The sequence below is a fragment of the Heteronotia binoei genome, chromosome 9 (assembly GCF_032191835.1).
Source record: "Heteronotia binoei isolate CCM8104 ecotype False Entrance Well chromosome 9, APGP_CSIRO_Hbin_v1, whole genome shotgun sequence".
NCBI classification, from domain to species: Eukaryota; Metazoa; Chordata; class Lepidosauria; order Squamata; family Gekkonidae; genus Heteronotia; species Heteronotia binoei.
Genome location: NC_083231.1, coordinates 37,207,415 through 37,230,047, shown reverse-complemented (window position 1 = coordinate 37,230,047; position 22,633 = coordinate 37,207,415). Strand labels below are relative to the sequence as shown.

Genomic DNA, 22,633 nt, shown 5'->3' with positions numbered 1-22,633 from the left:
AATGAAAAACATACAGCCTATCTTTAAAAGCACATCCTGGCTACCAACACTGTCTCTCAAACTCAGTTCCATACACAGGGGGATAATGATATTGGCTGACCATAGAAGGCTGCTGCAAAGATTAGAGTGCAGCACTTTGACCACTGAAAGCGCTGTACAAATGCTAAATATAAGACAAGCTCACTATTATTTGTCAATAGCAAATAGTTTTCAAAGTGAGTTAAAAATACAATAAAAACTATAAAACAAAATCACTCACACTTTAAGAAGGGATCCAACAAACTAGTCATTGGAAAACTGTTTTGGGCAAGATCAAAGGACAGATGCATTGTTAAAGCCCCCCACCCCATGTCTATAATTTCACAGATTGTGCAAAGCAAAAATGTTCCAGAGAGTATTTTGAATAAAGGGAATAGAACCATAAGATAACAGGCCAGCTCAGAAGGTCGTTTCTATGAGGGACAGTATTGCAGTCTGTTGAAATATTCATTTCATGCATCCCCTCTTTTTACTGCACTAGCATCTACCTTTGTAAACCCCTTCCTTCCTTAGAGTATGCCATGCATCAGATAGTGTTTTTTTATCTGCATTACTTTCCAGTTCTGTAATCCTAATTTGCTGTCAGATTGAATTGGTTTTGAAATTTTGTGATTTACTTTGAGTCTTACTGAGAAAGGTAGGCTACAATAGAAGATAATAGCAATAGTAATAATGTTAAAAGTAAGGGCCTAAACCCTATGAACCATAGCCTGGGGTCATGACAGGGCATGTTCACCCAGAAGTGGCAACCAGCCACTGTGAGAAGAAACCACCAGCAAATTACTCCAATCAGCAGTCAGTACACAGTAAGGGAGAAGATCCAGCGTCAGATTTCTCAGGCAAATATTGTAAAGGGCTTTAATGGAAAGCAACAGTTCCTTGACTTCAGCCTTTACTGGCAGACAGTGAATGTCATAAAGAACTAATGTTTAATTATCACTTTTGACTAATGACAGCCACTACATTCTGGACCAAGAATAGCCTTTGAAGTGATGTTGCCCAGAAGCAATCTGACTGAACAGATTCCACACAGGATTGCTATTTCTTATGCATTGACTCCAAGCGGTGGTCCACTTTGCCTATTGTTTATGTCTCCAAGAAATCCTGCTGGAATTTTTGAAAGACATCCAGCTCTGTGCCTGTCAGCCAACTTCCACTATTTTTGTCCCCAGACCACAGCCAATTGATTTGGCACCATTTATTGACTGGTACTCGGATCCCACAGGTTACATTCTTCATCACAAGGTGGCAGGGCTCAACCCACCTCCTGTTGAGTATGTGGGAGGAAATGAATTGCAGCATGGAACAGTGGGAGCTGACCAATTTTTTTGTTCTGCAGCAGAAAGTTATTATTTTTTTACTAAACAGCCATTAGTTTGGGTTATGCAGCCCCCAGGGCAAAACCAAAAACCCTTGGGGGAGAAACCTGTTTGGAGAAGGAAAGCATGATTCAGCTTCCCTTCTTCATCAGCATTGTTTAAATTGTACTCCCATCATGAGTGCATGCAAACATGCACAAACACACACACATGCACAGACATACACTCCTTACCAGACATTCAGTGGCAGATCCAGTTCTGCAAACAACTCTGCTACCATGACGACATCTAGCTTGGGCCACCTCAATGAAGGCTAAACACTGTATGGAACAAACACAAATGGGTTTGTGCTAGGATTGCCAGTCTCCAGGTAGAGCCTGGAGTTCTCTGTGAATTACAGCGGAACTCTAGACTACAGAGATCTGTTCCCCTGGAGAAAATGGTTAAAGAGGGCAGCTGTGTTGGTCTGCACAGTAGAACAGATAGATTCACGTCCCTGAAAATCTTGTCATTCTCTAAAGTACTCCTGGACTCAAATCTATCTGGAGAAAATGGCTGCTTTGTACAGTGGACTCTACGGCAGGGGTGTCAAACATGGGGCCCGGGAGCCAAATCAGGCCCCCGGAGGGCTCCTATCAGGCCCCAAGCAACTGCTTCCTTCTCCCTCTCTCTTGCTTCCTTCTGCATAACAGCTTGCTTTGCCAGATTTGCTCAATCTCATAGGAGCTACAGAGCAAAGCCTCATAGGAGCCACAGAGCAAATTTCTTCCATTGGCTGAGGTTCCTCCCTTGGGGAAGAAGGGTGGGAGGCAGAGGTTGTTTTACTCTCTTAATTGCACAGCAGAGCTACTGAAGCAAGCCTCTCATCTTCTTCGTGGTCCCTGTACAGTCACACACATGGGTTCGGAAAACATCTGTTAAAAATCTTTTAATTGTGTTTGTGTCCTTTATAAAGTTTATCTCTCTGCTACCTAAACTTAAATAGGTACACACATGGCCCAGTCCGACATGGCCTGACCAGGTCTCACTGATGTTAGATCTGGCCCTCATAACAAATGAGTTCGACACCCCTGAGTAGCATTGAACTCTAATGTAGTCCTTCCCAAACTCTGCTCTCCCAGGCATTGTCTCCAAATCTCAAGGAACTTCCCAAGCCAGAGTTGGCAATCCTAAACTTTGTGCAGAAACACCAGATCACTTTATGTAAACTTGTTTCATTTTCTTAAGGTGCATTTCTTAGAATCCCAGAACTGAAAGGAAAGTCTACTGAAATTAAGTTTCTTTCCTATATGGTGCTAGCCAGCTTTCATTTTCTAAAGAGATGCTGACAGGCATTCCTCACTTACTTCTTTCACTTATCCCAAAAGTTAAGATTTCAGCTCTGCCCCCTCCCACTTCAGCCAAGGCCATTCATTCTTTACTGCTGTCATTTAAGCACCATTTATGGGCCCAGAAGTAACATAAAGGATTTGTAAGTCCATTACAAATGCACTTTGTAAGGAGAGAGCAATTTCCCCTGGATTTTGATTACAAGACTTTAGAGAAGTTGATTTTAAAAAGGCCCTTGAAAACCAAAATTCCAACTCAAAAAGGGGGGAGCAGCCTATAGGAGCGGTCGCTTTAAAGGCTTTCTACAAACGCAGAAACATTTCTCTCCCTACTCCACCAGCAGCACGAAGAAGAAAAAGTCTCAAATAGGCCAGGGCCCAGCCTTTAACTGACATCTCAAGAACTGGTTCTACTTGCTTCAACCAAAGATGAAAATACTTAGGGCTTCCTGGAATCAGGATAGGGATGCTCAGCCCGGTGCTGTGGTACCCTCAGAACCGGGTAAGTAGGCCTCCGAAAGCAGCCTGTCTTTTATTGATGTTGCCTGACAGTTAAATTGCATGTGTCCCCTGCAGGTTATGCAAATTAATATGCTCACTACTCAGATCATAAACAGGACTTAGCCCCATAAAGAGCCTTCTAGCTAATCAATCATCAGTTCCTCCACATCAATCCTACCACAAGCAAGGCCTTAGCACCGCCTAGTGGTGGAGAAAAGCCAGGACAAGCTTTAGAACGAAGGAGGGGGATGGGAGGGAAGAGGCTGTCTGGAGCCATTTGAGCCGAGTCTGCATTTCTTTTGCCATTGTTTGAAGAATTCTAATTATCCTGCATTTTAACAGCTTAGCACTGCCCACAGAGTTTCACAAATAAAGGCTATTACTGCTGCTTCATGCTTCAGCTCACTGATGCCTTGGTCTCCCCCCCCCCAAAAAATCACTCCCTTAAGATTTCTTTTCACCTCAAGCAGAAACTTTGTCAAACAACGTTCCTCTCGCCTGGCAGATCAAAATGGAGGTTGCTGCCAAGAATTGTTTTCTGGTCAGTTGAGTGTGGCAGGCCCGGCACCAATACCTCTTAATGCTTTGTGAACTATGTCACAGCTCCTGTTCAGCCCACCAGGCAGGGAAGAGGCCAGAGGAAGCCACAATAGAGAATATCCAAATGTAGCTCCGATGTTAACATTCTCCGTGAGATGAATGGGATATACTGCCAGGTCAGCCCACTGGATCTATCCTACTAAGGAACAAACTTCTTGCCCAACTACAGGCTTTGAGAAAGGAAACACACTTGCCACCACCCTCAGCGCATACACACAGGCAGCTTAAAGATAAATTCCAGATGTTGTCTAGCAGCGCAGCAACTGCAATGGCACAATTCTCCACTTCCCATTCTTCTGCCTTACATGACCATTCACAGAGAGAGGTGGGAAGATGAAGAGTTGTTCTGAAGTATTCATACTCCACCCAAAATCTGCCCATGCTTGAAAAACCTTGGCTGCCACAAGGCAGTAAGCAAATGACATTTAGATCAGTGGAACCAACCCAGACCTTCTGACCCTCCTCAGAGAAAATGAGAACATGGATTCTGTCAAGAAGGGGGGATTAGAATCCCATGTTCTATACCCTGGGAGCCATGCACCACAGCTGTGAAGTCTGTCATCTGTAAAGACAGATGGGAAGCAGCCGTGCCACCTTGGCATTGCTGGGGAACTTCTCACAAGACCCATTCAAATGCAATAGAAAATCAATTGCCAGTATCTTGGCTGTGACATGGAGCCCTCTCCCATGCCAGACCACAGTGTTGCTCACGTTTGATTCTGGTCTAAAAGTCATGTTTCCCAACACAACTTTTCTGGCACTGGGATAGAACAAATACCTGATTAAAAGGGGAACTCAGTCATGTCTACTGCACAGCCGGGACTAGTCGATGGTCTCTGCCTGCCATGTGCAACCGCAGGGACTAGACTGAGCTAGACCAGCTGGGTGGAGCCATAGCCCAGTGCTACAGCATCTGCTTTGCATGCAGCAAGTTCCCAGGCATCTCCAATTACGAAGAGCAGTAGTAGGTAATGTGAAAGACCTCTGCCTAAGACCCTGGAAAGCAGCTGCCAGTCAGAGCAGACAGTTCTGACCTTGACTGAATGAGGGTCTGACTCTGAATAAGGCAGCTTCAAGTGTTCAAGACAGTGCAGTGAAGGAAATCACAATCCACAAAGCCCCATAAAACAAGACCTGGGCAGCTGTATCACTGTCACAACTGCCACAGCTGAAAAGACTTGGCAAGCAATTTCTCCATCTTCCATCACAGAAGTGCCAGGGTGGAAGGTGTGACAGGAACTAAGTGCTGTGACATGGCCCAAAGGCGGTAGGAAAGATGAGCCTTTGACTCCCAGTGCTGTGAAGGACTGTTAATGGCTTATTATCGCATTGCGGGTATGATGTCTTTTTATAGAGGCTCACGTCTTAGTGTGGAAAACGATTTGAGGTCTAAACATACCAGCTCCTCAAGAAGATGGCTGTTAAACTGTCTCCAACCAAGTGTCCAAACACACACACACTTCACACACACGCACGCACGCACATACACACTGCACTAAAGCTATTTAATTTGCTTATCATTAGCTTGCTGGCAATTAATATGCCTGCCATAACAAGGCCCATAAAATCGCTAGCAGTAGGGGAGTGAAATGATTATAACATTTTCCCCCTTTCAGCAATACTCGTCTACAGTTTGAGCACTGTCAAATCTTTTTTAAAAGCAGAAAAAGACGCTGAGCTGCATTGGAACAGCTGTTGTTTACTGAAGCAATAATTACCAACCGGGATGGAGTTAAAATACCTGCTACCTGAGGTAAAAGCAAAACAGCACACACAGACACACGCACGTGCGCAGCCCTGGCCTCCTAGCTAGCCAAACCTAAACAAAAATAAATGGCTGCCGAGGTTTCTTAATTTGTTTTATTAAACATTCAAAAGCCTCCTACGCCATTGCTCAGTACTCATTTAAGCAAACCTGCTTGGTGTCATGTAATTAAATTCAAGCCATCCCACTTGAAGGTGCTGTGCTCGCCTGGATAACTAGCACCTATCTAGGACAAACTACATTAGTGATACCGAATCAGATCTCCTTACAAAGTTGCCGATCCAGAACCAAGGCTGCTGGATCAGGGTAATTTAGATCACACATACACACACCATTTCTTCCAAAGAAACCATTCCTGTCTCAGTTCCACTGATAAAAAAAGGACTGACATTGTTTGAGTGAATCCACAAATTCACATAGCAGCTCATATCTCTCGGCCACGCAATGCTTGTACCATAACCTGTATCCATTTCCTAAAGGTGGGAAGGGGTACAACAGAGAACACTTTAACAAAACCTTATGTGATTCCATGACAAGGATTGCAAAGTGGGTTATACTTTCTAGTTGATCTTAAAGTTCATGTTTAGGCAAACTTGGAAAACATGGGAAAAGGTGAATTTCCAAGCAACTATCCTGATTTTATCAGGACTGTCTAGCAAGGTGCATGAATGAAAAGTCCTCCTATTTAGGAGTGGGAAAATTGTTCTGAACTCAAATGTAATCACTAAAAGGACAGGTAGCAGCTGAACTGCCTGGAATCTGTGTGACCACCCCTCCCTCCCAGAACCTCTAACACATTAGTCCTATCCCATTTATATCTTACAGTCCATTAAAGCTAGGAGATGTCAGATTTCTTCCCCCTTGCTGGGAGGCAGGCTCTATGCACAGTTGAAAGGCTGTTTAAGGAATGTTCAAATCAGCCCCAAAATGAGTGAGTACAAGTTGTAATCAAAGCGAGAATGAGTTTTGTGAGGATCAGAATTTTGGAGCATATCTAGATTAAAACTTATTCACATAGAAAGTCCCAGAAGTGATAACAAAGGGGTTGTTCTGTACTGACCAAATATAACCCAAGGGTAAGGATAGATCTTAAAAGGACAACCCATAGGAGGCACGGACTACTCAGCTAGTTGTAACTACTTTCCTCTCCTCCATGCCACAGTCTCGCAACTTCTGGTTAACACAGACTTACATTTTCCAACCCAGCTGTGAAAGCTTGTGGAAATAGTGTGAAAGAGCTTTTAGCCATCCGCATGTTCACCTGAGTAGCACAAATATCAACATGAGTTAGAGCAGTTCAAAAAGGACAAAGAACAATGTTCAGCAAAGCAGGAAATCACCAAGCCAAGAATGTTGCGGGCATCGCTTGTGATCTCTGCATTCGCTTTCATGGAAAAGCGCCTCAGAATGCTTTCCAAAAGCCTGTCCTCTTTCTTGGTCAAAACCCAAACAAAATAGGTCTAAAGTAAATAGTCTGTCACAGTGCTGACAAGAAGAGGGAAATTCCCTTTTGACAGCCTGCAGTTAAGGCACACCAGTGAGCTTGGCATTTCCAACCCAGGCATTACACACAATCATACGGTGCACAGAAACCACCACAATGAGTAGCCATAGCCCGTGAATAAATGATAGAGTGCAGCTATCCTTGACAGATGCCTCCAAGTGTTAGCAAAGGCCAGGACCTTAACAATCCCCTGTTAATTTGTTTCTTCTACATGCTCCTTTCAGGTCTCATTTCTGCAAAACCAAGTAACAGAGAAAGTAGGTTTGAGTGAATGGAAATATCCCACCTCTAACTATGTTTGTAGGTGCAGAACAGATGTTTTGAGGATAGAGTAGCTGAAGAGAACACTGAATGCATTGTCTCCGATTTCCCCAGTGAGTTCTTGTGATGTTCCTGGAATATATGTAGAGCATGCATCTCTATAAGAATCATATGAAAGGTCCCCAATTTGCAACAAGAAGGTGGGATCAAGAGAAGATCCATCAGAACACTCCCCTCAGGCCTACTGAGTCCATTTCCCTTCCCTTAAGAATGGAACAGACCAGATCAGAAATGACTGCCCTGAAGTTGTCCCATCTTGAAATATTTACAAGCCCATACTTGGAAGATGCACAGGGTTGTTGTGGAATTGGATATGAGCACACCATGCATCTCCCCCTGCCCTGCCCTGGATAGCCCAGGCTATCCCCATCTCTTATATCTTGGAAGCCAAGCAGGATCAGCCCTCGCTAGTATTTGGATGAGGGATCACTAAAGAATACCAGGGGTGTGATGCAGAGGCAGGCAATGGCAAAACACCTCTGAAAGGTCTCTTGCCTTTAAAACAAGTCTAGCTTGCCACCTAGTGGTACATAATGCTGAAAGAGCTAGAACTTCTGGCTGCCAGACAATCTTAGGATCTCCTGGCTATACTGCATACATTATCATATGATAATTAATTTATCTTCTCAATATACCAGGTCCTTGGAATCCACATTTATGCCATGCCTGTCCACATGGCTGACATAGATGGTCACCACCACAACCAGCACATTTTTGCAGTCCACAACACTGGTTTTGCATTCACAGCATGGCAAAGTTACCTGTTTTAAGAACTTCTGCTGGGATTCTGGTTGTATGCTAAAGCAGCAAATCCAGACCATGCACAAGACCCAATATCTAAAATATCCAGCCCATGGAAAAATCAGTGAGAGTTGTTCTTACTTGTTTTGAAGACGCCTTAATCAAAATACCTGCTTAACTCCTATTCCCAACTAGCATCTTGCCTGACATTTACTACCTGACTTCAATTACACAAATCATCAGACACAGGAAAGGACTTGGGTGAAGGCTGTCGCAAAGCAGAAAAAACAGACATGTATATGTTCTATTCATCCAGTTTTGTAAAGGAACTGAGGCCAGTTTGAGTCCCACAGGTTGGGAAGGTGTCTGCTAGGCACAGTCAGAACCAAGAAGATCAAAAGCTTCGTTATTTAATTTCCCCCCTCTGGAGTTGAAGCCTGCAACTTAAATAGCTCTTTCTAGGCTGTTGTCCGATTTCCTGCCAGTCAGTGAAATCCACTTTGTGAGTTTTGTGAGGGAGGTATGTCGGGGGAGGGGCGTGTGTTCTTCAATGGGGAAAAGAGCAGCAACTACAAATTAAAGTGCAGTTCTAGCATGCTTTTCAAGCACTGCCGAGTGTTATCTCATGTGGCACTTTCCGATTAGGAGCATGCAGAAAACTCAAAGGAAGGAGTTAGCTTTTCCCACTATTTGACAGAGAAACTGATGGAAGTTTAAGGGTTTTTTTTTTTTAATAGCTGCTGGTTTAAAACATAAAGCGCTATTTAAATAAGTCCAGTAAATCCAATTAGTCACCCTGGCTCTGTCCTTTTATTGGTTATTTTATTGAGTTCTAATAGGCTCTTTGGCCCTGCCTGGAAAAGAAGCAAGAAATCCCTATCCTGACACTGGACTCTCCACCAAAAAGTTCTCTGTCAGCTTAGTGACTAAAACGCCGATCTTGATTCTATGGAGGGGGTGGGAGAGATTGTCCATCATTGTACCATCCTGAGAAAAAGCAGACAATGTCCTTAGTATTCTCCACAGTGAGTGCTCCCTCCTCTGGCCATTGACAGAAATGCAACTAAAGCGCACAAACTGATTTACGATGAACTTCAGGGACTCATGGTCTATGCCTGATTTCAACAACCAGGATGGCAAAGATCTAGAGTTCAAGTGATGGCCTTCACAGACCCGAGGATATTGTCAATATCTATTTGCATTGATGAGATGATAATGATCCATAACTGAGCCAGCCAAAAACATGGTGAAGTAATGGTAGCCGTGAATGAGGATTTCTTTGCCACTGCCATCACCACCTCATAGGATTTTCAATAAGCTCTGTCTGCCAATGTTGTTCTAGAATTCCCCAAGCCCACATCAAGTGACCTAGCTGCAGAGTAAACCAAGGCACCGACTTCTGCCCAGAGGGCAGGAGAGGTCAATGGGGCAACCATGTTGATTCCAGGTTCCCACCACAGCCTCAAGCCTCAGCAGAAATGACACCTATGATCTTAAGTTTCCCAAGGACGTTCTGGAAATCAGTCAGATCCATAAATGTCCACAAAGCATTCTAATCCCTGCAGAGTATTCGTGCCACATTCATCCATGCCTCAAGAATGGCATAGACCAGGGGTGGCCAAACTTGCTTAACATAAGAGCTGCATAGAATAAATGTCAGATGCTTGATATTTGCAAGACATGAAGCAAGGAAGAAAGGAAAATAGATGGCAAGGGGGGAGGGAGGGAGGGAGGGAGAGGTGAAAAGAAAGGAACTTTAACTTTGAATGTATTCTCCAAGCTGCTGGCTGGCTTGGCTTGGAAAAGTGATTTAAATAGACAAATGCCTTCTCCAAGCTGGCTGATGGGGTGGGGGGGGGAGGCTTCAAGAGCCTCACAATATGTGTGAAAGAGCCACATGTGGCTCCTGAGCCACAGTTTGGCCACCCCTGGCATACTGAACCTCCAGCTTCCAAACCAGACCTTCCCCCAAAAATTCAGCACAAAAAAATTACAGTATTTTTTGCACCATAAGACTCACTTTTCCCCCCCAAAAAAGTGGAGGGAAAAGTGTGTGCGTCTTAAGGAGCGAATACTGCAAAAAATTCACACAAATGCCTCTAAATTCACACAAACAGCTCTAAAAACTAGGTGCGTCTTATGCTCAGGTGCGTCTTATGGAGCGAAAAATACGTGTGAGGCATGTCTTTTGTTATGATGAGGACCCATCACATCCAGAGAGAGAGAGGCCAAAAATAAGCAAATCAGCTTTGAGAGAGGAGCAGCTGCAGGTCGTACTGTGGCTCTAGATATATATATATGTACATCCTTAAATAAGTACAGCAATACCATTGTAAGGCACAGGGTATTCTGTGACAGCTTATACTCAATTGAATGTGTATAAGCCATTTTCAGTAACCCAGTTTTTAGAGCAGAGCAGGGCCTGCTCTAAGGTCAGGCAAAATTGTCCTGGAAACATCATCACTGTTACATTTAAGTGGTCATTTAAGTTAAAGGTTGCTTATTGCCAATGACTGCAAGGGTTGTGGCTATTCATGCCCAGGTAATCGTATTCTTTTATTCTTCCATTTATTTATCAAGTAAATCAAACTAATAAAAACACAAGCCATGAGTATCATGGGAACACTCTGTGGAAGAATGATCCAGTGTGGCAGAGGAGTGCTGGCGTCAACTGTGTTTTGATTCACAAAGCAATCAATACAGTTTAACGCAAATAGTCCTTGCGTGCTCTGTGTTATGAAGGAGGGGAGTCTATTCATACTTACTCACTCTCTCTCTCTGTCTCTTTTCCCTTTCCAGGCTTCACATGCTCTCTTCAAGGCTTATTCTGCTTGTGCTTGGTATTCCACAGAGTGCACATACAGCCCCCAATGGGGGGAATAAGGCCACATGGGTCTATATCGGGCAAAGAAAATGGCACTGGGAAGGGAGGCTGAAGCTCTTCCCACACCATGCTGAGGATCCAACCTGAACTGGACCCCTGCAGAGCCTGGAAATTTAGTTCCCAGCAGCTGCCATCTGACCAAGTGGAAAGAGAATGGAGTCAGGGATATTCTGATCCAACTTGTTAAAAAAAATGTCAGCGGCTTCCAGGTGATATGTGGCTGGGGGCACTGGTGGTGGGGAACCTCGGCCCAAGTGGGGGAACTGGCAACCCTATTTAGTTTAATTATACTTTAATATTTTAGTTATGCACTGCCCACATCTAGCAGAACAAGAGGAAATGGACAAAAGGACAAAACTGCTGAAACACACTATAGACTCATCTTATTTCTCTTTGATCCTCTCCCAGGAAGACACACAGGGAAGAGAAGGGTAGTAATGACATCTTTGTAAAGGGCAGGAACTAGTCCATTTTAAACTCACTGTGTTATCTGAGCTGTCTATATTCACTGCTAAGATCAGTGTGTTACAGCTTCTTAGGGCATGTTTTAATAGGTTAGTGTTTTAGAAAAAACTCTAAACATTTTAATTCAGAACATCTTAGGGAGTTCTTCACACTGGAACTATTTCCAAAAATTGTTTCATAACTGGTCACCATCCCTGAAAATTCTTTCCCTTCAGGCCGATACAGAGAGAATGTGGTCCACCTAGAGATTCCAATGAAAGCACTTTAAGCACCCCCCCCACCCCACAAGCCATTTTCAGTAGCCCAGTTTTTAGAGCAGAGCAGGGTCTGCTCTGAGGTCAGGCAAAATCATCACCGTTATATTTAAGCAGTCATTTAAATTAAGTGCACCAAAGAAAAACATGCAGTAGTAAACTGCACTCGGGAATGGCAGGACCGTAGAGTCAGGATTCAGGAGCCTGTTATGTGAGTTCTATTAGCAAAAAGGGAAGCTGGATAATTACACAGTGCAAAAAACACAGGTTTCGATGTAAGATTAAACTGGAATAGCAATTACTCACCGGAAATTATTTAACTCTCACACTCAAAATGTGTATATCCTAATAACTTTTATACAAACAATCAAAGCACACCATTCATACAATACAGCATTTTCCTTGAATGCAGTGACTAGTCCTTTAACAAAATCCAGGTTCTCATGTCATCCTCAAGAAATAATTTAAAAAATGTTCCTCTTGGTTAAACACCTCCAAAGTATTCTGCTGTTGAACCCTTGAAGAGCCAATAATTGTTAAAGGAGTCCAAAGTATCCAGAAGAGAGAATATGGGACCCCCCTCCTAGGACTTTTCCATGGTTTCAATCCGTCTTCAGCCTGGTCTCTCTTTAAAGTTGCTTCACAGAGCCACAGTACATACATTTTCAGGTTTGGATCAACATAATAGGTGCATAGTTTCTGTTACCAGGTCTCCTGCTTTTGTTTTATTGACATTCATTACAGAAATCTGATGATCAATGCTTTGAGCCTAAAACCCAGAGGAAAACATGAAACAGCTGGGCATTGTGAGCTTTTATACATCAGTTGTTTCATGTACTGGTCAAGAGATATTGACTTTTATTTGAGAGAAGTAAATGAAATAGTGATATAATATGTTGTAGAATAATAAAAATTGTTTTTACAACAAAAGAACATGTGAAGGCACCATGACACAGACTGAGGGCTATGTGTTTGTCTACAAAACTATAGTCTTCCCCCCAAAAATAACTAAAACAGGAGTTTGGCAATGTAAGAATAGAGAGACAGCCATGTACAGTGGTCAGCATCAGCCTACTATCTGGAAAGTCTAAGTTCAAAATCAATCAAAGGAAATCAAAGGAAAATGTGAAAGAAAAATCAAAGGAAATGTGCTGGGTGAACTTGGTCTGGACACACTCACAGTCTAATCCTGGTTTTATTCCTCTTCTGGATTATGAAGAAATGAATATAGTGAAAAGGGGGAGGCAAATCCAGTTGCACCCAGGAGACCCCTGGCATAAGGAGCCAGCACACTTTGTGTGTGTTTTGTGTGTGTGTGTGTTGTGTGTGTAGCAAGGCAAAAAGCTCAAACCTTGAATAAAATGTTGCTAGTCTTTAGTGCTTTCTTTGTATCGATGGAGGGAACTGGGCAAACAAAGCTCTAGCTCTTTCCATTCCTCCTCAGGATATGAGGAGGGGGAGGAGCCTTAACCAACAGAAGGAAAAGAGGCTTGGCTCAGTAGCTCTGAGGCAACCAGGATCTCAATCACACAGAGTTAAGCTTCTACATTGGCTGAGACTCCTCTTTCCTCCTCCTCCTCCCTTTGGGAAGCAGGAGGGGGGGAAGAGCGAGAGCGAAAGTTTGCTTTGCTCAGCTGCCTCATCACAGGAGAGAAATAAAAAATGGCGACTGAAGGAAATAGGTAAGGGAGAAAGAAGGAGACAAGGGCCACTTGGTGGCAGGCCTCATTGGAACCCTGTTGACACCCTGTCATAGAATCTACCTTCCAAAGCCACCATTTCCTCCAGGGGAACTGATCTGACATCTGGAGACCAGTTGTAATTCTGGAAGATTTCCAGGCACCATCTGGAGGTTTATGTAACAAAGCACAGGAAACCACAGTGTACAAAATGCAAACTACAAAATCAACACTGTAGCAATTAACAATTATGCTGTATTGCAGATTATAAATACCCAATATATAGTCAACAATTCTCTATAATCAGGGGTGTCAAACATGCAGCCCAGGGGCCCAGACCCCCAGAGGGTTCCTATCAGGCCCCTGAGCAACTGGCTGTCACCTGCTTCCTTCTCCCTACCTCTTGCTTCCTTCTTCACAGCTTGCATTGCCAGGCTTGCTCAGTTGCACAGGAGCTACAGAGCAAAGCCTCTATTTTCTTCATTGGCTGAGGCTCCTCCCTTGGGGAGGAAGGGGGGGGAGGGAAAGCTTGCCTTGCCAGGCTCACTCAATTGCACAGCAGAGCTATTGAGCCAAGCCTCTCTTCCTTCTCTTGGTTGAGCCCCCCCAGGGTCCCCTGGAAGGAAGGAAGGAAAGAGCCACAGCTTCCTTTGCTCAGTTTCTTGGACCGCAAAGGAGAGAAACAGAGAAAGCACCTTTAAGACTAACAAGTGTTAATGTTCAAAGCATGTTTTATTTTAAAGTTTTAAAAAATTGTTGTGTTTGTCTGTGTCCTTTATAAAGTTTATATCTCTACTACCTGGCAACACATTTTATGATACACATGGCTCAGCCAGACAAGGCCTCATTTATGCCAGATCTGGCCCTCATAACAAATGCAATTTCTTTAAATGTCCATTAGTATCATAATTCCAACAAGTAGCTTCAAATACAAGAATCTTCTCCAAGAATCCTCCTTCAGTTGCACAAATATAAAGTCAAAGACTACAAAAATCACCCGTTAGCTGATTGCAGCAAACACCGTCAAGCTTCTAATGAAAATGAGGAGCAACAGCAACATACATCCCAGGTATTAGTATGTTTCAGTTCCAGTCTTCTTCTGGTCACTTATCATGTTTCAGTTCCAGTCTTCTTCTGGTCACTTATCATTTATCCAAAGGAACCATTGCTCAAAATAGATTACACATGCAATTGAGTCCATCTCAGTATTAGTATAGGCAATCCAGGTTCTCAACAGGTTCCCCAGGAGATTGGCAACCCTATGAACGACAGCCTTTTTGCTGTTCAACTTTTTATTTGATTGTTTTATTTTAAAATCTAGCTATTAGTGCACTCCTACTCATGACAGAAACAAGTCCACCACCTCCACCATTACAAATTCATAAAATGAGAGGAGACCTCATGGTAGGCTCTTGGCCTTCCTGCCCTTCCCCACTTGAAAGTAAAGTGCACAAAAAGGTGCAGGAAGGAAAGGCACACCATGTTCCACTCACCCCGCCCCCCCAAACCAGCACAGGAATTACTCAGCCAGCCATCACGATATCTATAAAGATGCCATGCTCTGTGTGTGTGTTCATGTGTGTGAGAGAACTGCAAAATATGGCACTTTTTGCTCAGACATTGTGATGACTTCACAGATAGATATGACTGCAAGCACCAGTCATTTCTGACTCTGGCATGTCACATCACAGCGTTTTCACAGCAGACTTTTTATGGAGTGGTTTGCCATTGCCTTCCCCAGTCATCTACACTTTACCCCCAGCAAGGTGGGTACTCATTTTACCGACCTTGAGCCGGCTATCTGAACCCAGCTTCCACCAGGATCATACTCAGGTTGTGAGCAGAGCTTGGACTGCAGTACTGCAGCTTACCACTCTGTGCCATGGGGCTCCTTACAGAATGGAGCTCCCAGGGCTTTTTTTGTAGCAGGAACTCCTTTGCATATTAGGCCACACACCCCTGATGTAGCCAATCCTCCAAGAGTTTACTGTAGGCTCTGAAATAAGAGCCCTGTAAGCTCTTGGAGGACTGGCTACATAACAACAGTGTGGCCTAATATGCAAAGGAGTTCCTGCTACAAAAAATAGGCTTGTAGATACTCATTTACTTATTTAATTCATGTAAAGTTTGCCCTTCTCACGAGAATCCAGGTGGATCACAAAAAAAACAATGCACTGATATGTACAACCAACAAAGTTAGAGAACAACACACTAATACCAACAAGGATATTCCTTGGGGTATGTTCCCTGACCTAAAGTCCAGGCACAGTAAACGAGAAACAGCTGGTACCTTTTTACAGCAAAAGGCTTCTCCTTGCCTTCAACAGTCCTTTGACATACAGAATTCAATAGTCAACACTCTTCCCATTATTTATTTCCATGCTGTAAAGAAAAGTCATTTGTGGATTTCCTCCTGCTGTTCAGTTGTCAAAGGCATGCACTTTCTGTCCATTTTCAAATGTGACAACCTCAGTGGAAAAGGTCTCTGAAACAGCCTTGCTTATTTCTAGGTTAACAAGTAACAGCTTCCAAAACATGTTTTATCACCAGAGATGAATTATTCACAAGTGATGTCTACTAACAAAGACAATATTCTAAATATATAATACAAACAGGTTTCTTACCTGTTCATTATGTTGTCAAGCTGATAAACTGCACAATTCACTTGTATCAAAGGGAAGATATATACTCATTTAACCAGTAGAAGACTGTTAACAGTTTACTGTTAGGTATCTGGAAGAAACAGATAGTAATAAAATTAATTAGTAATATAGACTTTTTTAAAAAAAATTACATGCTAATATGCCAACTCCATCATAAACTGCCCAAAATAATAAGACTTCAAACAAACCAATTTGCCTCTTGATATATTGTTATAATGGAGTATAAGGTCTTTTATGCAGCAGTTTCCTCAGTTTGCCAGCTCCCATGCTTGTACTTTACTCAACAGCAACTCACAATCAGCGCTAAAGAGCAACCTATCTTTATTTCCATCTCTCCCTAGTTTTTCTGTAGGTTTCAGAGGTGTGCAAAGTCTCCCATCTGGAATCCCAGAGTATGACACTAAAAATACATTCAGTTCAGACATAGAGGTCCCAAAATATTATCTAAACAGTGTGATGAATTATTAGTAATAAAAATAAAAGACATCAACAGATAAAATTGATTGTGAAGTCAACTGGAGACAAGGACTGGAATAGATCAACCAATGAATAAACAAACTCTTTGGAAGCACATAAAAGAAAAGACAAAAGACCAAAACAAACCAGAGATTTCATCCTCAGAGAACCTAAAACAACAACAAAAAGAATTTATCTCCCAAACTGTCCCATCCCAGCAGCCAGATTCTGCTCCCCCTTTACTACCACCAGAGAAAAAGGATGGAGAGAAGGCTAGCTAGTAATAATAAATTAATAATCAAAATTAATCAAACCAGCCTGTTGAGAAGAGAGTCCAGAGTACATTCATCCATCTAAGCAAGGTGTCTTTCTCAGGATATGAGTAGTGAAGTACACATGTGGTGCAAAATTACCAACAGAACTGATAGCTGTAATTTAAAATTTCCCTCCCCTCAATGGAAGACTGTGATTGGCCAAGGCAGCTCTCTTGAAGAGTTCCAGGGCTGAGATTAGCTGTGAGAAATGCTGTTTCCCAGGAAACAGGCAGACTCTGTTAAATTATTGAAAATCAATTCACAATAACAGATCTGGGAATTATCCCGGGAGGGCTTTGGCTGCCTCAGATATAGGTGACCTGATCCAAAACCAGGTATGCTGGAAGACTTTTGGGGCTGGCAAATATCCACCTGCACAACCCTAATGCAGATCTTCCACCCAAAATGCCACAAAACACGGCTGTTCTCATCTGTTTTCTTTGCATTTTAGAAAGGTGCTTAGGAGCAACAGTAATTTGGATTAGGAAGGAAAGTGCTCCATGATGTGGTATACTGAGAGAAACAGCAAGAAAACCCCAGAGAAGCCATCACTTGTGGCTTACACATAACAAAAGACAGTGGTCTGGATCCTAAAAGTTTCCCAAACAGGTGATTTCATCAGATTCTCCTCCCTGTTGCTGCCTCCTCACATTGCACAGTTTTCACCATAACTATGCTGTTCTGTCTGAAGAAAAGCTGCAAGAATTCAGCCTATGACTGATCATTGCTTCAGCTGTTCTTGATTTTACTCATGGCCTTGAATGCTGGTTCAGAGTTCAAAAGAAGCTCCAATTTGGCCTTGAACTGGAATAGGGATGTTTCTCTACCTTTCTGCCAAAGTCCACTAAGGGAACATAGGAAATCTCATGCTTGCAAAACCATGACTTCACTAATAATAATAATAATAATAATAATAATAATAATAATAATAATAATAATAATAATAATAATAATAATAATAAATTTTATTTATATCCCGTCCTCCCCGCTGAAGCAGGCTCAGGGCGCCTAACAGGACACTAGAGGCAACATCTGTTGGTTACAAAGCACGTAAAATAGTTGGAACTGATGCAGACATTGTTGGTGGATATTGTAGATCTGTTGAGATAGGGAGCTAGCTACATCACGAATATCATGTCCAGGGGTCACCTAGTGATCCCTTTCCCTTGCCAAAAACCATTACTTCTCTTTTCTTTTCTCCCTCCCTCCCTCCGTCTCTCTCTCGCACACAAGCAAGCAGAGGAGCTTCCTAAGTATCCAGGGACCTGTGCAGTCAAAGGTGCAGAGAAATTACAGTTACATGAGATCAAACTCTTGTTTAAACAGAAATACACACATAAATAGACCACACACCACACACAAAAATAGACAACAGCATAGGGATAGTACATAAACACCTAGTTACTTTAAATGGAACTAAGTCCTCAGGGCCAGATGAGCTGCATCCAAGGGTACTAAAAGAGCTTGTGAATGTAATTTCTGAGCCTCTGGCTATTATTTTTGAGAATTCTTGGAGAACAGGAGAGGTGTCGGAAGATTGGAGGTGGGCAAATGTTGCCCCCATCTTCAAGAAGGTGGAAAAGGAGGATCCGGGTAACTACCAACCCATCAGCTTGACACCTATACCTGGGAAAGTTTAGAACAAATAATCAAACAGTCAGTCCTGGAACATTTAGAAAGGATGGATGTGATTACTAAGAGCCCAACATGGGTTTCTCAAGAACACGTCATGTCAGACTAACCTGATCTCTTTTTTTGAGAAAGTGATCACCTTGCTGGATCAGGGGAATGCTATAGACATCGTTTATCTTGATTTCAGTAAGGCTTTTGATAAGGTTCTACATACTATCCTTGTTGACAAGTTGGTAAAATGTGGTTTGGATCCTGTTACAGTTAAGTGGATCTGTAACTGGTTGACAGGTCACACCCAAAGAGTGCTTGTGATTGGTTCCTCATCCTCTTGGAGAGGAGTGACAAGTGGAATGCCTCAAGGATCTATCCTGGGACCTGTTTTGTTCAACATCTTTAGAAATTATTTGGATGAAGGAATAAAGGGAATGCTTATTAAATTTGCAGATGATACTAAATTGGGAAGGGTTGCAAATAAGTAGGAGACAGAAACAGGATGACCTTGACAGGCTGGAAAACTGGGCTGAAATGAATAAAATGAATTTTAACAGGGATAAATGTAAAGTTCTGCATTTAGGTAGGAAAAATCCAATGCATGGTTATAGGATGGGGGAGACTTGTCTTGGCAGTAATGTGTGCAAAAAGGATCTAGGGGTCTTAGTGGACCATACGCTGAACATGAGTCAACAGTGTGATGCGGTGGCTAAAAAGGCAAATGCAATTTTGGGCTGTACCAACAGAAGTATAGTGTCCAGATCACATGAAGTAATGGTATCACATTTTAGGTCCAGTTGTCTTCTCACTTTACTCCATCTGGATTGTTCCCTTCCCTCTGTGGAACTCCAAGTCTACACTGAAATTGCAGGAGCAGGCAATGTATGAACCTGTCTTCTCCTAACCTCAACGCACTTTTCTCAGTCATTCCTCCCCCACACACACATAAACATTCATTCACCCAAGCCTGGATTGTCTCACTCCATTCTCACTGGCCCCCTTTCCACTCCTGGCCTTGCTTGGAAAAGCCTTAACCTGGTGCCTTGCCTTCCTCTTTCCTCACCCTTAACCTGTTTTTCCTGTTCCCACCCCTTTTCTGTTGGGGGCACCATACAGATATTACACATAAGAGGGTTCAATTGTGAGCAATATCTACAGAGGGTATATCTACCTTAAAATGAAACAGCTTTCCTTGGAATCATGGGAATTGCCTGTTGATGGCTAATTCCATAACATGTGTGGCTTGGATTTATGTGAATTTTTAGTCTTAGTATTTCTCCCAAATGCTGTCTCTCTCTCTTTTTAAAATATTTTTATTGTGTGCATATATCAACATATTTATACATCTCATAGAAATACACTTTGTTTTTTGCTTGTTGTCTTCTACAAATCAACCTGAATACTAACAACAAATAAATAAACGCCTTCCTCTTTATCTTATTTCCTTTCTTTACCCGATTTCACCCGATCCTCGTACCATTTTTTATTCTAATCATAATTATATTCTTTCTTTTTGTTTCCAAAACTTCTTTACTTCTTTCATGGACTTCCATCTTTACATGCTTAATTTTTTTAAAACTTTAACTATCTTCTCTCGTGCCTGTAAAAGAAAGCTAGACAGGGCTACCTCCAGAACTGGGTGCTGCAGAAAAATCTCTACAGTCGGAGGAAGCACACCTGCCACCTCCTTGCTAATCCATTCGCTTTAACAGTTCAATTTCCATTTTCATTTATTGTATCTCCCAATCTCAATGCATGTTATTGTGCCGGTTTTTAATCTGCTCTCATTCCGTTGTGTCTCTTTTTGGATTGTATGCCCTCTAAGTACCAAATCTATGTCGGTTCCATATTGCCATCCCTTCACAATTTCATGGAAAATGTTACCCAGAGTTCTGCCTGCCGATACAAGGCCACACACATGTAGCCCCCTCTGCCCTTCGATGTTCCACATTTTGCTAATCTTCAGATATTGTCTTCAGAGAATTCATGGGAATGGAAGTCAGGTCGTTATAAGTTGTCACTCACCAGGATAGAGACAGTCTACCAGATGTGCTTTTGGCCTTCTGTGAAGCAGCCAGCAGAACAGGAAATGTATTGACCCCTTTGCCATCCATGGCTGATCAGCTCATTCACCTTGACAGAATGCAAGCTGTGCAGCCCAGATTTAAACAGAAAGGGTGCATGCTTTATTTGGAGCACAGGTTTTAGAGCTCCTTGTTTTTAGAGCTCCTTGTGTTTTCTTAGACTCCCCAAATCCTGGTCCCAGGCTGCTTAGGGATACTTAGAGAGTAGGTCTATTCAGAATTCTATGCATTGGGTTTACTCCCAGGAAATAATTCTATTCATTGGGCTTACTCCGAGGAAAGCGTTCTTAGAAATGTACTGTTAGTGCAGCTTAGGGATCAACATGAACTTTTGAGGCCAGACTCTCAGCTGAAGCTGAGGGGAGCTGCAGATGTTTCTAGCATTTGCTTTCCCTCCCCGCAATTGCTTTAATGGGTTGGAGCTCCCAGGAGACCATTTGACTTTTGCTCATGTCTCTGCTCTTCTCCCTTGTAGTGCTGACTGTGCAGAAGCTTGAGGCTGTCAACAACCTGCATTCAGCAAGCTCTGAGTCAAGGAAAGTGAGGTGACATCTGATCTGTCAAGAGGAAGGTGGGGATTTTTTTGTTTGTTTTGAAAAATAAAAAGCAAAAAAATGTTCTGTGCAGAATCAATAGTCAAATCAATATTGTTCCCTCCCTCCCAAAGCTCCCTTTGTCCTGAACGGCATTCTTTCTTCTCTCTCCCCCCCTCCCACATTCCACCCCCACCGCACCCTGTTACAGCAACCATCCATTAAAGTGAATGAATGGTACTCACTTTGCCAGGGACCACATCTTTGGTAAGTGTTTCTGAAGCAATACAGTAATGATTATTGTGCAGTATTGCATTTTAATAATTAAAATAAAGCACTGAGCATTATGCTCGCTACTCTGTGGGAAATACTTCCCAGTAACTAGGCCCTCAGAAAGCATAATTCACATTAGCAGAGAGATGCCTCCATGGGGTAAAAGCCCAGATGAAACATAAAGGTGACCCTGACTTAGTCACTCTTTATTTGAAGCAGAATCAAGCTTTTAAAAACATATTTTGCACCTCACAGAATATTACCTTTTTTTAAAAAAAGCTGTTCCTATTACAGAAAGTAGATACTGTGCTCAGAAGTGTTATATAATTGGGCATGTTGTTGAAACGAAACCATTTGCATGAAACAAGAGTGGAGCCAAAGGGGCAGAATTAAATTGACAAAAAAGAGGAGAAAAACAGAGAAGATATCAGAGACTGTTTTTAACTGAAGAGAAAACTAGAGCCAACAAAAGATGCTGGTTTTATTTCACTTCCCATTTGCTATACTGTGACCTTAGGATGAATTACATACACATATATACTGTTTAAAAAGTTGTTTTTAGGGTGGCATTCACAAAGGAATTCACAACTGATTTTAATGGTATGGGGTGCTTGCCACCTTAGACAAATTTCCATGTGCCAGTAAAAGCACCTCTGAGCTCCCCTGTCATGGGCGTGAAAGACAAAAATGGAATTTTAAATATGTTTGTATCTGGTTTTAAAAAACTGACTGAATGGCCATTCAGAATTCTGTACCTTTCTGCATTTCTATGCAGGGCCACCCCTGCCACTAGGCAAACTAGGCGATTGTCTAGGGCAGGGGTGGCCGACAGTAGTTCTCCAGATGTTTTTTGCCTACCACTCCCATCAGTCCCAGCCAGCATGGCCAATGGCTGGGGCTGATGGGAGTTGTAGGCAAAAAACATCTGGAGAGCTACCATTGGCCACCCCTGGTCTAGGGCACCAGCCTTATGGGGGTGACAAACTGGGTGTCCCCACGTGACTCAGTGACATTATCATAGCAAGGGGGGCTCCAGAAGTTAGCCTTACCTAGGGTGCCAGACAGTCTAGGGCTGGACCTCTTTCTATGTCACCTGAGAGGAGACATATTCTACCTAAAGCATATGGTCCTCTGCTTACCATTTTTCCCCACAGAGCTTTAAACATTTGGGAATGCTTTCTTGTCCCTTGCTGTCCAAAAAAATCTCTTGGACAAAAACAGCACTTCTGAAACGATATAGTAAACTAGAGTAATCCTAGATTACCAGTATAAGTTGAACCCACTGCT

At 42.7% G+C, this 22,633-nt stretch overlaps 1 long non-coding RNA gene across 1 annotated transcript in view; it reads right to left on the bottom strand.

Moving 5' to 3' along the window:
* LOC132577056 (uncharacterized) overlaps positions 1-22,633 on the bottom strand; it is an 83,836-nt gene that overhangs the window by 38,781 nt on the left and 22,422 nt on the right. Inside the window, exon 2 of the long non-coding RNA XR_009555789.1 lies at positions 16,025-16,133. This is a non-coding gene — a long non-coding RNA (uncharacterized LOC132577056). The remainder of the gene's footprint in view (positions 1-16,024; positions 16,134-22,633) is intronic.